This window comes from Elaeis guineensis, chromosome 10, assembly GCF_000442705.2.
Source record: "Elaeis guineensis isolate ETL-2024a chromosome 10, EG11, whole genome shotgun sequence".
NCBI lineage: Eukaryota > Viridiplantae > Streptophyta > Magnoliopsida > Arecales > Arecaceae > Elaeis > Elaeis guineensis.
The window spans coordinates 51,754,494-51,763,209 of record NC_026002.2 but is presented as its reverse complement, the minus strand read 5'-3'; positions in this window follow the sequence as shown (position 1 = coordinate 51,763,209).

Sequence of the window (8,716 nt, the reverse complement as noted above, 5' to 3'; positions counted from 1 at the left end):
ACCTTGCAACTTTTTCATTTGTAATACTACTGCCTGGGTATTAGATACCGGAAGCCCTTATCATATTTGCAATTCGATGTAGGGTCTGCAGGTCAGTAGGAGATTTGATGAAGGCGAGAGGTTCCTGAACGTTGGAGATGGAAGCAAAGTTCCAGTTCTAGCTTAGGAATCATGAACCTTGTAATCAATTCTTGAAATATAATTCTGAGTGAATGTCACTATTATCCAAGCTTTTTATTAAATATTATTTCTGTAGGCCTTTTGGCCATAAACGGTTATCAATTTTTAATAAAAAGAAACGTTTGCAATATCATTTTGAATGGTGTTACAATGTTTATTGGACAACTTTATAATAGAATTTACTTTCTATCACAACCTGTTAATGTGGTTCAAACCTCCGGTAAATGTCCTAGAATAGATAATGTGTCAGAAGTCTACCTTTGGCACTGTAGGCCAGGTCATATCAATAAGAATAGGATAAATAGGTTGGCTCAAGAAGGAATTCTTGAAGTAGGTGATTGTGAATCACTTCCAACCTATGAGTCCTGTCTTCTTGGTAAAATGACCAAGTCACCTTTTACTGAAAAAGGTGAGCGAGCCAGTGAACTCTTGGGTCTGGTACATTCTGATGTATGTGGACCCATGAGCACAAATGCAAGAGGTGGATATTTCTACTTCATAACCTTTACAGACGACCTATCGAGGTATGGGTATGTCTATTTAATGAAGCATAAGTCGGAGTCATTTGAAATGTTCAAACTATTCCAAAATGAGGTAGAAAAGCAAACTGAGAAGTGTATTAAAACTCTTCGATCTGATCGAGGAGGTGAATACCTTTCCAATGAGTTTCTGACATATCTTGGGGAGAATGGGATTCTCTCTCAATGGACTCCTCCTGGAACACCACAGCATAATGGTGTATCTGAAAGGAAGAATCGGACCTTGTTGGACATGGTTCGATCCATGATGGGGTTTGCTGGTCTGCCGATCTTCCTTTGGGGATATGCACTCGAATCGGCTTGTTACCTTCTAAATAGAGTTTCGAGTAAGTCTGTAACCAAAATGCCATATGAGATATGGATAGGACGTAAGCCAGTACTCTCGCACCTTAGGGTTTGGGGGTGTCCGGCTTATGTTAAACGTTTAATTACGGATAAGCTAGGACCTAAGTCTGACAAGTGTAATTTTATAGGATATCCAAAAGAGACCAAAGGGTATTATTTCTACCTGGCTGATGAGCAAAAGGTGTTTGTCAGCCTTAAGGCAATCTTTTTGAAAAAAGAGTTCCTTGGTGAAGGGACTGTTGCCTCTAAGGTCGAACTTGACGAAGTTCGACAGGTGGAAAAATCGATACAAATTGCTGAACCTGAATTGGATTTGATTAGATTAGATCCGGAGCTCATTGTTCAAGCACCCTTAAGGTGATCTGGTAGAGTACCATGTCAACCAGACAGATACTATGGTTTCTTAGTCCGAGATGACGATCCTATCAAACTTGATGAAAACGATGAGGATCCGATCACCTACATGGATGCAATGCAGAGATCCGACTCTGAGAAATGGCTAGAGGCCATGAAATCTGAAATGGAGTCCATGAAGGTCAATGATGTGTGGACATTGGTTGACCCACCCGAATGAGTAAAACCCATAGGGTGTAAGTGGGTCTTCAAGAGGAAGAGGGGTGCAGACGGAAAGGTGGAAACCTAAAAAATCTATCTGGTTGCCAAGGGATATCGTCAATGTTATGGTATAGACTATGATGAGATATTTTTTCCTGTGGCAATGCTCAAATCCATTCGAATTATGCTTGCGATAGCTGCCCATCTGGACTATGAAATCTGACAGATGGATGTGAAGACAGCTTTCCTAAATAGAGAGCTGGATGAAGAGGTGTATATGATACAACCTGAAGAATTCACATCCACTGATGAGTCTAAGGTGTGCAGACTACAGAGATCCATTTATGGACTTAAGCAGGCATCCCGGAGTTGGAACATACATTTTGATAGGACGATCAAAATGTATGGCTTCGTTAAGAATAGAGAAGAGCTCTGCATTTATAAGTGGGCTAATGGTCTAGTAGTGGTATTTTTTGTATTGTATGTGAATGATATTCTCTTAATCGGGAATGATGTCCCTGTATTACAGGAAATAAAGATTTGGCTGTCGTCACAATTCTCCATGAAGGATTTGGGAGAAGCTTCCTACATCCTAGGGATGAGGATCTATAGGGATAGATCTAAAAGGTTGCTTGGTTTATCCCAATCTACGTACATAGATACTATGCTGAAGAGGTTCAGTATGGAGAATTCCAAGAAAGGCTATCTACTGATAGGCCATGAAATTTCTCTCTCGAAGAGGGATTGTTCAACAATACCTCAAGAGAGAGAGCATATGGATAGGATTCCATATGCTTCGATAGTGGGATCTATCATGTACGCCATGACATGTACACGATCAGATGTGGCATACTCACTAGGGGTAGTGAGTAGATACCAATCTGATCCAGGAGAGAATCACTGGAAGGTTGTTAAAACCATCCTGAAGTATTTAAGAAATACTAAGGACCAGTGGCTTGTTTATGGTGAATCGGACTTGAGACTTATAGGGTCTACAGACTCTAATTTTTAGTCTGATCATGATGACAGTAAAAGTGTGTCGGGATTTATTTTTACCCTTAATGGTGGGGCTATCTACTGGAAGAGTTTCAAGCAACACACAGTAGCTGATTCAGTTTGCGAGGTGGAGTATGTCGCTGCATCAGATGTTGCCAAAGAAGCGGTGTAGCTGAGAAAATTCATCACCGAGCTCGGAGTAGCACCCTCCCTTGTTGGTCTAGTTCTGCTCTGCTGTGACAGCTCTGGAGCCATTGCTCGGGCGAAGAAACCCAAGGCACACCAGTAGACGAAGCATATTCTGCGCCGCTACCATCTCATCCAAAAAATTGTGGATCGAGGTGACGTCGACCTTCTGAAGATCGACAGAAAGGAGAACCTGACCGATCCATTCACTAAAGCCATTGCGGTGAAGGAGTTCGACGACTACAAGTCGAAGATGGGTATTAGATACTACACCGATTGGCTTTAGACCAAGTGGGAGATTGTTGGGAATAGTGTCCCAAAGTCAATCGTCAGTCTGTTGACAGTTGTGCTCATTTTTTGTATATGTACATGAATTATAAATTAATAAAAATTATTTTGGTATTTTTCATCACAAAATATTTCATCTTCTAATGAAGTCCTATGTTGTGGTGAAGTCCTTAAGACTATTTAGACTCGACAAAGGAGGATTTGTCGTTTAGTCCTTAAATCTGTTCACGACCAAATGATACGTTGTTATCAAGGACGGCAATGTTTATCAAGCATAGGTCGTTGTGTGCCATATAGGTTGGTTATCCTCTTAACCAATGAGTGTGAAGACACTGGTATGGCATATAGGTGAGATGTAAGGGTACATCTGCACTAAACGTGACCGACTCTGGAGCTATTTCTGCTGTCAAGATTTGCTTCGATAGAATATGGATATAAATGTCCCTCCGACCTGAGACCGCCATGGTGACTTACAAGCAACTCACTGCACTTAGGCACTGGACTACCTGAATTTCTAATTCAGTGACGGAAGGCTGCTGGGTGTAGTCAAGTACTTGATTTGTCGGTGTGTGTGTCAAGATGGGATTGACCACTATAGTTTAGGAGCTGTGTACAGTCATATTTCAATTTAGCAAAACCTTGGCCAGGGTAGTCTTTGTGAGGAGTCACAGAACTGTTTAAGTTGAGCACGATTCGGATGATCTAATCAGGGTTGATAGTTTAACCCTGAGTTGTCCTAAACACAGAGGTCAAAAGGATGAATTATATAGTAACCATATTCACGTAGGTTCTGAGTGTTGTGATTGCGACTATTCGACCTATCCGATCATCGGATACCATTGCTAGATGGTCACTTCGATTAGTACAGGAATTGGTTCCTATGCTACCGGCTTAGGTTCGAACCTGCGGGCTCACACACATTAGAGGTTCCTATCTGATCTGATGGTTGATGAAGAGTCCTAATGCTCGTGGACTATGAGTCTTATGTGTCTGAGACTCTATGATCGAGAATTAGGATTCTTTGATCATGAGTCCCACACATTTTGGGTACCGGGGTCAAGAGTCCCACTGGTTTGGGACACTTCAATCAGGGTTACATATCGATGAATTTTGATGCCCAATTATCCATCGAATTTGGATTCAATATTTGTGAGAGGTTTAATTAGTGATTTGATCACTAATTAACTCAATTTGATTGAGTAATTATTTTTGGATCAAGTCCAATTGAATTGGATTCAGTTGGGTTTGACCCGATTAGGTTAAGAGTTGACCTAATCGTCGAGATGATTTGGTCCCTGATTTGATCAGGGGTTGGGCTTAATCAATTTTTGATTTGATTAGGATTTTATTGACCCTAATTAAGCCTAATTAAGTTAGATTTAAATTAGTCTAATTGGGCCTAACTTATTTGGTTCAATTAGGTTGGTTTAAATAATGAAACCACCTTGACCCATTCTCCCTGCGCCACCTCACTTCCACTGCATCCATTTGAATTCATGAGAAGGATGTTCTCATAAATTTTTTCTCACACAAAGCCCTCCTCATGCCCTACTTTAATGTACTAAATGAGTGGATAAGGATGATTGGTTGGCCATTCAAATTCAAAACAAAGTTTGAATTTGAATGAGCAACCAATCTTAGCGCCTTGACCTTATCCTCTTTTAATGCCTCATTTATTACACGAGAAAATATTTCTCATGAAATTACTCATGCACAAATTAAGCCATGCCCTCCTCTTCTCACACCCTTAGTGGATAGGAATAAATTGATTTTCATTTGAATTCAAAATTTGATTTGAATTCAAATGTGCAATTACTCATCTTTATCCTCTCACGTGGATAAGATGTTTGACATTGTTTTAAAAGGAGGAGAAGAGTGGGGCATGTAAAAAGAAAAATTTTGGAGAGAAAATTTGGGCATGAAGAATCTTGTGTGCATGGTGAAGGTCTATATCCTTTCGAGAGAAAAAAAAAAAAGAAAGAAAAAGTGTGCGCAGGGTTTCAGTGAGTTCTTCAGGGTTTCAGCCTGGAGTTCGGGAAGTGAGAAGGTGAGCTACGAGTGTCGCGAGCCCACCAAATTTTATGGAGATCTTCAACATCCTCTCAAGCATGCCTGTTGATGATCTGAAGTATCTAAAGAATCGATAAACATCGATCGAAGGAGTTCGATCAGCATCGACCGTCGAAAGGGCTCTACAACGAGCTAGCACTCGTGAGGAGTCGATCAGATCGGGAGCTTCGTGTGGATGATCCGTAGAGGCCAGACATGCTGTGTGGCTACATCACGATGATCAGACTCTCTCGACGGTGATCAGATTGCGAAGATCTACTACCCGCACAAAGGTATTGTGTTCTGAACACATTACAGTAAAGTATTTACTGTTCAAATTTGAATTTCAAATTTAAATGCATGCATGCTATATATCATATTTAGATCCTAGTGTAGGATAATTTTTTATAATTAATTAGATTAATTACTAATTTCTACTGTAAAATAATGATTTTAAAAAATTTTAAAATTATCATTTTACCCCTGTACTGAATTTTTCCATATTGCATGCCTACACATCTACAATGGTGGAAGACCTTGGACTTAATATTTTATAAAGAGATTTGGATTTAGATCTCATCTAATCAGTCATCACATGATTGATGTAATTGACATAGGCTAAATCAAACCATCAAGCAACCATATTTGTGACTCAATCTTTCAAATTGGCAAGGTAAGTAGAGATTGGTGGGAGTCCCTCCGTTGCTTTTCTTAGACATCAATAAATTAATCGGTAAGCAAACAAAATTAATTAAATAACCACCTTTCAATTACTTGCCTTGGACACTAATTGGATAATTGATCATAATTGGTTAGCTCAAGTGAATCGAGCTCAAATCAACAAGCTAAATTAGGTTCTTAGGTTAATCAATTCTACATATGGGACTCAATCAATTTGATCAACAACAATTGTATGATCATTAACTTAATTGATCTAACTCAATTCAACACTTGACTCAGTTTAACTAATTACTTAATTGAATTAGACCCATATATTCCAAATCAAAAACCTTAGATGTAGATCTAAATACTTTGCATGAAAGTAAGTATTAAAATATGAAAATAATTTTCAAGTTCTAACATACAAACATATATCACATATATGCATATAAAATCAGATCTTAAATAAAATTTCAGATCTAAACATGATATCATATATCTCATATACTAATCATAGATCAGATTAAAACCAATTTTATGATTTAAATATGCAATCATATATTATACATATGAATCAAAATTCAGATCACAAAAAAATTCAAATTTCATACATGTATCTATTTCACATGAACTAGAAATCTTTCTAAATTAATTTTCAGATCTATGCATACATCAACATATCAACTATATATTCTAGAATTAAATCTAAAATCAAATTTTAGATTTGAAGATCCATCCATATATCTCATGTATCAAGAAAAAATTAATTTTGAAATCTTTTCAAAAACATGTATATTAAAATTCAGCATAAAAAGCCGTGGCTCTGATACCACTGTTGGATTTTGAGGTTTGAAGCATGCATATGTATTTCAAAATTTAATTTTCTAAACACCACAGTGGAGAATAAGATTAAAATAATTTTAATCTAAATTTTATATGTATAAAAATATAAAACCACATGGATCTATTTCATACACTGAAATTGATATATACTGAAATTTAGATTGTGATCAAATCACATACCTGTTTCACAATCTCTTTCTTTAAATCTGGATCTGAAAGAGATGAGGCTCTCTATTAGCCACACAAGTATTCAGTCTCTATGAGAATTCACTCGAAATCAGCCTAGAACAGTCCTCTAAGATCTAAATTTTGTTTCTCCAAAATTTAGCTTGTTGAATCTGAACGAAGCCTGGATCGTGATCAACACTTGATCTTTCTCCTTAATCTTCTTCTTTTCCTCTTCTCTAGAGTTTCTCTTTACTATGTGCTTCTACCAAATGTTAGAAATCAACAAGAAAGAGGCACCCAAACTCCTTTGGTATAGAACTCCTTGGGACGCGCGTCCCAAGGGAAGGGCATGTAGAACGCCCAAGAGAAGAGAAAAGGGGAGGAAGAGAGGGCGTGGGGAGGGCCTTTGGGTGTGAGGGGTTACTGGTTTGGATGCTCTAGCGACCTTAGAGAAGGTCCCTTTAAATAAGCATAAGGATTGAATCTTATTCATTCTCATAATACAAGTCCTACTTGCATTAAGATTCCTATTAACTTAAGTTATCCAACTTACATTAGAAAGCCCATTAGGTGCCAACTATTAGAGCCTTTGCATCCATAATTAGACACCCTCTTTTGCACCTAAGAGACACCCCATATGAAAATCAAAGGCCCTCTAATTAATAGACATGCCCAAATTGATCAAATCAAAGTGGCGTCTCATAATAACTATCAAAGAGATTCATAAGGAACTTGTACCCTTAATTTATATGATCCATAACCTTAGACACCCAATAATTGAAGTCTCATGAATCTTATTTAGATAGATTATTAGTAGATAATTAAGTTAGAATTAACTTATCAAATAAGTAATCCTAACAGAAAGAGAAATTGGGTCCAACTATGTGCTAGCAAGGTTACCATGAACCCAATGGATTTTTCTAAACCCAACTGACACTTCATAAGCTTAATTACTTATTCTAAGCCTAATCTCTTTGTTGTGTGACCTCATAGGTTCAATTCTATTTGGTAATGAGACATACAATGATCTCTATCATCGTATCATTGAAACTCTTTTCAATGGATCAGAATAATTCTATTCTAACTCAATAAAGATTGTCGATCCAGAACAACCCTAGTGAGCTCTCACAATCCACTAGTGACATCTAGCAGTATGTAGTGGCAATCCAGTAGAACTGAAATGAACCTCTAGGTGTAGTTAACATGTGATTCAGTCCCTCTATCGTGAGTCCCGACTAGATGGCAGGTCATGGATAAATCGTCAAACCTCAACATCGGTCATATGATTGATTCAATCATATTAAGTCCATATGTGATTCTATGAAAATTTTTTTCCATCACTCATACTGCTATGGCTATAGACTTATAAACTCAGCCTCTTAAATCCTATAGGATTATTTTCTTCTGCTAGGGTCGATAAATCCTATCTTGATGCACACCCCACTCCTATAATGGACCAACTGTCACCAACATCCACTACAAGGACTCCTTGAGATCTATGTTGATGTGTCAGTCAAACTCCAACAGTCTCACTGCGAGCAGTAGTGTCATCTCAGGTTAAAGGATCAGTCATACAACTGCAACATCGAGAAAGTCACTAACGAGTGAGCAGACATCCATGTGACTTCTCATGTTGGTCATGGTCAGTGCTAGTTGTTCTCCAACAACCACCTGCACTCTCACTCCAGTATCTCTACACTGCAGACTTGAGATCCATCTATCTGAAAGAAGCGATTCATGCACTGATCTATCTAGATCAATCACCATCCCCATGATGATCCTATGATCGGGAGCAATTTAAGAATCAACCATCAATGACATATGCCTCAAATTCTCAACTCTTTGAGAATATATGTCATCATCTTGTTAATCCTTTAGATGATTCATGGACACATAGACATGAATGA